This window comes from Carcharodon carcharias, chromosome 15 (assembly GCF_017639515.1).
Source record: "Carcharodon carcharias isolate sCarCar2 chromosome 15, sCarCar2.pri, whole genome shotgun sequence".
Lineage (NCBI taxonomy): Eukaryota > Metazoa > Chordata > Chondrichthyes > Lamniformes > Lamnidae > Carcharodon > Carcharodon carcharias.
Genome location: NC_054481.1, coordinates 105204729 through 105212955, shown reverse-complemented (window position 1 = coordinate 105212955; position 8227 = coordinate 105204729).

Sequence of the window (8227 nt, the reverse complement as noted above, 5' to 3'; positions counted from 1 at the left end):
CTAAAGATCACTCACTGTTTGCCTGACTGCTGATGTTGTAAGTACTGACTATTCCTGATTTATGATTAACTTGTGATGGCTACTGTAGGATTAACTTGTGATGGCTACTGTAGGATTTACTTGTTTTAATACTTCACATACAGAAGCAGAAGTGTTATTTGGGTGTGAAATAACCATCAAACTAGCAGAATTCCTAAATAATTTCTAACAGAAGTCTTTTTTAGTCTGAATCACCTCAAAATCCTAAAGATTATAAAGAGATCTACTCTTACTGGTTCGTCAATTATACCCTGAGGCCAGGGTATGACAGACAATTGATATACTTTTCTTTATACCTGTAGAATGATAGAACTTTTCTCCACTTGTATGCTGCTGTGAAAGCTTGTCTGTAAATTATTTCAGAACCACTGACTCTTTAATCTCATATATAATAGGCAGTTTTGAATGTAAAATGAACTTTTTACACTCCAGACCAAGCTGTCCAAATTGTGTGCCCAGTTTGTTAAGTCTCTTTTTTCAATTTTCTGTGCCTACCCCCTTGTCCAGGGATACAGTTCTATTAACATCAAGTGCCATCTTCCCATTTATCATCTGAATTTAGACAGTAAGAGGAACATAGGAGAGGAACATCACAGTGGACTCCTAATTGGCCTATCCACTGTCCAGAAACATTGTGGAAGTGGTCTGAGGTCAGGCTGATTTCTCTTGCCCAGCTACATCACTCTTTCTGCTGTCCCCAGCTGAGATGAATGATGGAACCTGCCACTTTCCTGTCTCAATAGTCTTCTCATTGAATGCATGGTGCATTTATCAACTGAGCTTTATGCGAGATTGTGAACCATATTAAACCATATCTGAGGTTGATCATCTGAAAAAACATTTTGTTGTAGAGCTGTGTGTGATTAATACATTGAAAGTTAGGAACTCTCCTTTCTCTTAACTAACATCAGTCAAGCTGGAACCAATCACCCATGACAGTGGTAGCACTCTTGCCTGCGGACTTCCGAGTACATAATCTAGATTTACACGTTATGGAGTACTGTGGGAGTGGTGTGCTGTACTTGGTGCTGTCTTTCAGACAAGAGCAGTGGATGTAAAAATAAAACTCAGCACTATTCAAGGAAGAGCAGATGAGTTCTGGTGTCCTAGACAATATTTATTCCTCAACCACCACACATCACTTTATAAAAAAAAAAGTGATATGTGGTTGATTTGTGAATCTGCAATTCAGTTTGTGCGGTTCAGAAAAGGTTCACTCAACTGATAACTGGGATGGGGGGGTTATCTTATGAGGAAAGGTTGGACAGGTTTAGCCTGAATCCATTGGAGTTTAGAAGAATGAGAGGTGATCTTAATGTAACACATAAGATCCTGAGCGGACTTGACAGGGTGGATGCTGAAAGGATGTTTCCTCCTTGTGGGAGAGACTAAAATTAGGAGACACAGTTTAAAAATAAGAGGTCTCCCATTTAAGACAGAGATGAGGAATTTTTAGAGGGTTGTGAGCCTTTGGAACTCTCATCCTCAGCGAGCAGTGGAGGCAGGGTCATTGAATATTTTTAAGGCAGAGGTAGATAGATTCTTGATTAACAAGGGAGTCAAAGGTTATTGGGCATAGGTGGGAATGTGGAGTTGACACTACAGTCAGATCAGCCATCTTATTAAATGGCAGAGCAGGATGGAGGGGCCAAATGGCCTATTTCTCATAATTCGTATGTTCATATGACCTTGTGGGCTGCCATTACATTACAACAGTGGCCATGCTTGAAAATGTAATTAGATGTGAAGTGCTTTTCCACATCCTAAGTTTGTACAAGACGCTATATAAATGCAAGTTTGTTCTCCCCCCAACTTTTTGTATTTAATAATCCCTGCAGTCAAGGGTGATAAATATATTCCAGTGGGAATTCAGACCATGGCTGCATCTTTTTGGAGTTTGGTTCTTTTATTCATTAAGAGGGGTAAGTGAAGGACTGCAGCCTGTAATGTAAAAGTGGTCACCATCAAGGCTGTAGCTTGATGCCGTGGCTTAGGAAGCAAAGACCCCTGTCTGGTAAACAGTAGATCCTTAGTTTGCGTCTCAGCAGTGCCTCTACCTGTTTCCTGAATGTGTGGTTTTTAATGGGGGGTGGTGGCATAGTGGTAATGGACTAGTAATCCCAAGGCCCGGGTTAGTGCTCTGGGAACACAGTTCATATCCCACCATGGCAGCTGGTGGAATTTAAAATCCAATTAATGAAATCAGTAATGGTGACCATGAAGCTATTGGTGACTGAAATAGCTCAGTTGGAAGTGTTGGACTGAAGATCTAAAGGTCCCTCATTCAATCCTGGGCTTCAACAGCTCATGATCCCTTTAATAAAAACAAAAAACTGCGGATGCTGGAAATCCAAAACAAAAATATAATTACCTGGAAAAACTCAGCAGGTCTGGCAGCATCGGCGGAGAAGAAAAGAGTTGACGTTTCGACAGAACTAGGTGAATCCCAGGAAGGGTTGAAATATAAGCTGGTTTAAGGTGGTGGGGGGGGGGGGGGGGGGTTGGGTGGAGGGAGAGGGAGAGAAGTGGAGGGGGGTGTGGTGTGGTTGTAGGCAAAAGCAGTGATAGAAGCAGATCAACAAAAGATGTCACAGACGGCAGAACAAAAGAACACAGAGGTGTCGAAGTTGGTGATGTTATCTAAACGAATGTGCTAATTAAGAATGGATGGTAGGGCACTCAAGGTATAGCTCTAGTGGGGGTGGGGGGAGCATAAAAGATTTAAAAATAATGGAAATAGGAGGGAAAAAGAAAAATCTATATAATTTATTGGAAAAAAAAACAAAAGGAAGGGGGAAGAAACAGAAGGGGGGTGGGGATGGAGGAGGGAGATCAAGACCTAAAGTTGTTGAATTCAATATTCAGTCTGGAAGGCTGTAAAGTGCCTAGTTGGAAGATGAGGTGTTGTTCCTCCAGTTTGCGTTGAGCTTCACTGGAACAATGCAGCAGGCCAAGGACAGACATGTGGGCAAGAGAGCAGGGTGGAGTGTTGAAATGGCAAGCGACAGGGAGGTTTGGGTCATTCTTGCGGACAGACCGCAGGTGTTCTGCAAAGCGGTCGCCCAGTTTACGTTCGGTCTCTCCGATGTAGAGGAGACTGCATTGGGAGCAACGAATGCAGTAGACTAAGTTGGGGGAAATGCAAGTGAAATGCTGCTTCACTTGAAAGGAGTGTTTGGGCCCTTGGACGGTGAGGAGAGAGGAAGTGAAAGGGCAGGTGTTATATCTTTTGCGTGGGCATGGGGTGGTGCCATAGGTGGGGGTTGGGGAGTAGAGGGTGATGGAGGAGTGGACCAGGGTGTCCCGGAAGGAACGATCCCTACGGAATGCCGACAGTGGGGGTGAAGAGAAGATGTGTTTGGTAGTGGCATCATGCTGGAGTTGGCGGAAATGGCAGAGGATGATCCTTTGAATGCGGAGGCTGGTGGGGTGATAAGTGAGGACAAGGGGGACTCTATCATGTTTCTGGGAGGGAGGAGAAGGCGTGAGGGTGCATCCGTTGACGGCCCTCAACCGTATCTGGCCCATCTCCTGCGCATCCGCCCTCACGCCTTCTCCCTCCCAGAAACATGATAGGGTCCCCCTTGTCCTCACTTAACACCCCACCAGCCTCCGCATTCAAAGGATCATCCTCCGCCAACTCCAGCATGATGCCACTACCAAACACATCTTCCCTTCACCCCCACTGTCGGCATTCCGTAGGGATCGTTCCCTCCGGGACACCCTGGTCCCTTCCTCCATCACCCCCTATTCCTCAACAACCACCTATGGCACCTCCCCATGCCCACGCAAAAGATGCAACACCTGCCCCTTCACTTCCTCTTTCCTCACTGTCCAAGGGCCCAAACACTCCCTTCAAGTGAAGCAGCATTTCACTTGCATTTCCCCCAACTTAGTCTACTGCATTCGTTGCTCCCAATGCAGTCTCCTCTACATTGGAGAGACCAAACGTAAACTGGGCGACCGCTTTGCAGAACACCTGCGGTCTGTCCGCAAGAATGACCCAAACCTCCCTGTCGCTTGCCATTTCAACACTCCACCCTGCTCTCTTGCCCACATGTCTGTCCTTGGCTTGCTGCATTGTTCCAGTGAAGCCCAACGCAAACCGGAGGAACAACACCTCATCTTCCGACTAGGCACTTTACAGCCTTCCGGACTGAATATTGAATTCAACAACTTTAGGTCTTGACCTCCATCCCCACCCCCCTTCTGTTTCTTCCCCCTTCCTTTTGTTTTTTTTCCAATAAATTATATAGATTTTTCTTTTTCCCTCCTATTTCCATGATTTTTAAATATTTTTAAATCTTTTATGCTCCCCCCACCCCCACTAGAGCTATACCTTGAGTGCCCTACCATCCATTCTTAATTAGCACATTCGTTTAGATAATATCACCAACTTCGACACCTATGTGTTCTTTTGTTCTGCCGTCTGTGACATCTTTTGATGATCTGCTTCCATCACTGCTTTTGCCGACAACCACACTACACCCCCCTCCACTTCTCTCCCTCTGCCCCTCCCACCACCACCACCACCACCACCACCTTAAACCAGCTTATATTTCAACCCTTCCTGGGATTCACCTAGTTCTGTCGAAGGGTCATGAGAACTCGAAACGTCAACTGCTCTTCTCCGCCGATGCTGCCAGACCTGCTGAGTTTTTCCATGATCCCTTTAAGTTTCTTTATTGCTAAATCTTACCCCCCTCAATCATGTTTTATTTTGATATTTATATGTTTCCTTTGTCTTTTTGCAGTATCCCTTTAGGGGATTTGTCTCTCATTTTGTTAATTTAGTTTAATTGGTTCCATCAAAAGAATATCAAGGCTGGAGAGAATGTGTTAAATCAGAGAGTACTTAGATAAGTTTATTTTAAAAGCCTGTAGATTGTATGAAGCGGGGCATTAAGTGTCATAGAATTGGGAGGAATGTTCTGAAATGCTATAACGATTCATACAGAACTGCAATGGAAAGACTTTCGAGGCTGGTAGTAAGAAGGATCACATATTGGACCATACCAACGGCCACAATGGTGACACTGGCTCCTAAATGTGCAAGCACAACCGGCAAGACCGGCTGAGTTTGCAAAGGTCAGTCACACCTCATGACCCCGTGCTGAAGGTACAGCTGCAGACTGACTGGTGTGGTTTGTTGTAACAGGTTTACAGCTTTGCTTTTGTATCTCAAAACCATAAAGGCCTCAATCAATAGATATAAAAACGAAAAACTGCGGATGCTGGAAATCCAAAACAAAAACTGAATTACCTGGAAAAATTCAGCAGGTCTGGCAGCATCGGCGGAGAAGAAAAGAGTTGACGTTTCGAGTCCTCATGACCCTTCAACAGAACTGATTGAATATTAGGAAAGGGGTGAAATATAAGCTGGTTTAAGGTGGGGGGAGAGAAGTGGGGGTGTGGTTGTAGGGACAAGCAAGCAGTGATAGGAGCAGATAATCAAAAGATGTCACAGACAAAGGAACAAAGAGGTGTTGAAGGTGGTGATATTATCTAAATGAATGTGCTAATTAAGAATGGACGGCAGGGCACTCAAGGTACAGCTCTAGTGGGGGTGGGGTGGAAAGAGTAGCAGGGCATACAAGATTTAAAAATAATGGAAATAGGTGGGAAAAGAAAAATCTATATAAATTATTGGAAAAAACAAAAGGAAGAGGGAAGAAATGGAAAGGGGGTGAGGATGGAGGAGGGAGTTCAAGATCTAAAGTTGTTGAATTCAATATTCAGTCCGGAAGGCTGTAAAGAGCCTAGTCGGAAGATGAGGTGCTGTTCCTCCAGTTTGCGTTGGGCTTCACAGGTGCTGTTCCTCCAGTTTGCGTTGGGCTTCACTGTTTAGTGAATTTATATTCACCTTGAGTGCCCTGCCATCCGTTCTTAATTAGCACATTCGTTTAGATAATATCACCACCTTCAACATTTCTTTGTTCCTTTGTGACATCTTTTGATTATCTGCTCCTATCACTGCTTGCTTGTCCCTACAACCACACCCCCCACCCCCACTTCTCTCCCACCCTCCACTTCCCCCGCCCACCCACCTTAAACCAGCTTATATTCACCCCTTTCCTAATATTCAATCAGTTCTGTTGAAGGGTCATGAGGACTCGAAACGTCAACTCTTTTCTTCTCCGCCGATGCTGCCAGACCTGCTGAGTTTTTCCAAGTAATTCTGTTTTTGTTAAGGCCTCAATCAAGTTCAGCATATGGTGCAGCGAAGGGTCTGGAGCCTGAACCTGAGTGTACGAGGAAAGAGATGTGCAGAATGGTTGGGTAGATCTGGGTTTTTCGCTGTTGAAACAACCGACAGATTACCACAATCGAGATGTCAAGAAGGGAGATTTTGAAAACTATTTAAAACAAATTTAACTGGAGGGGACGCAGGTTCTAACTAGAAAAATTCAATTTCTCGCCTGATGGCCAATAATTTCTTACAATACATGAAATAGACTCTGGAAAATTACCTCCAAACATTTAACAAACAACAGGGCGTTCTGAATAGTGGGACTAAGGCGGGGGTTACCTTTCTGCCTGTAAACTAATTCCTATCCTACCCTTCATGTACTCTTGAACCCTGGAGCATGAAATGCAATGTGAACTCTGACATGGGTTTAAGGAAAACAATAAAAAAATTCTAAACATGCTCCTGTTCATCTTGGTAAGTCTCCTGTAACCCCCAAAAAAATCCGCATTTAAAAAGTAAAAATGATATTTACGTTTCAGATTAAACATATCATTTTCCCACCTGCGCTGATTGTTTTCGTGATGATCGGAATTTCCCACGTTATCAGTTTCACCACGCTATTCTGGCGCACTGGTAACTTCGCTCTGCGATTCTCCATGGTTTGAGGTAAAGAGCTCGTGTTTTTTTTCCCAGATTTGAGCTACTGACGGGCTTTAGTCTGTTCATGCAAAGTGCAAGTTTGGCTAGGGTCAGTATCCTCTGTGCACAGCCGAGGCTTAACCGGGATCAGCGTCTGTGCCCTTCGAAATTTTAACCCGGATCATTACGAATTTAAACCTGTGTCGGCATGAATACACCCTGCAGCTTTAACCTGGGCCAATCCTTGTATACTCCATGCAGCTTTAACCTGGGCCAGTCCTTGCCGACACGCTGCAGCTTTAACCTGGGTCAGTCTTTGTGCACACCCGGTAGTTTTAACCTGGGTCAGTCTTGCGTAGCGCGCAAATTAAGCTGAGCTTCGACACAGTTTTCGGTTGCAGTTAGCACCCTGTCGGCCGCTCTGCTCCTGACTGGCTCCGGAGAGAGTCCCAGCCAGCCCTCGGGATTGGAGAAGGAAGCGGCTGAGATTAAAGACGGCAGCCCGGGAGCAGCGCTTGACCCCCGAGGAGCGCAGTGCCCGGGGGTGGGTGCGAGGTAGGAGGCGGGTGCTCAGCCCAAAGAACAAAAGCAGCGACATTGGAAGAAGGAGTTTAATGCAGATTATTGTGTGACCTGGAAACAGTAACCAGGAGGCCAGCTCACGCTGACCAGCAGTTGAGCGAACGTTTTTTTCGCAAATTACAATAGCAATTTTGGCGAAATCCGTTTTTTGTGGATCGCGTTTTTGTTGTTTGTGACTGGGTGACGAAAACATGTGCTTTTATTTTTGTTCCTAATCCAACTTCCTCCCCATTGAGAATTCTCACCATAATAAGGGCGCTGTATAAATACCAGTAAAATCCCAGATTATGTTCTTTCTGAACATAATAGCAGCAAATAAACAATGTTTGTCTCCAGTAAATATTACACTTTAATGCAATTCATAAAATAACAAAATGCTGGAATGGGGAATGGTGTTATGATTGTGTTGTGCGCTGCCGTACGTTTTCAGCGTTTTTGTTTTAGATTTCCCACATTTCTTTTAGGCTAATTTTGGTGCAGGTTTAAAACCAGTATTGGACTTGCACTGATTTGAGGGCGGTGACTGATACAGAGCAGATAGTGTAATGTGCTTTAACCCTGGAGTGACCTATAACCTTTTCTGGTGTAACATTGACTCGCCTCGGAGAAGTAAACCAGTTGGTATCAGGGGATTTTTTTTCACTCATTTACAGGATGTGCGCGTCGCTGGCTAGGCCAGCATTTATTGCCCATCCCTAATTGCCCTTGAGAAGGTGGTGGTGAGCTGCCTTCTTGCAGCTGCAGTCCATGTGGTGTAGGCACCTCCACAGTGCTGTT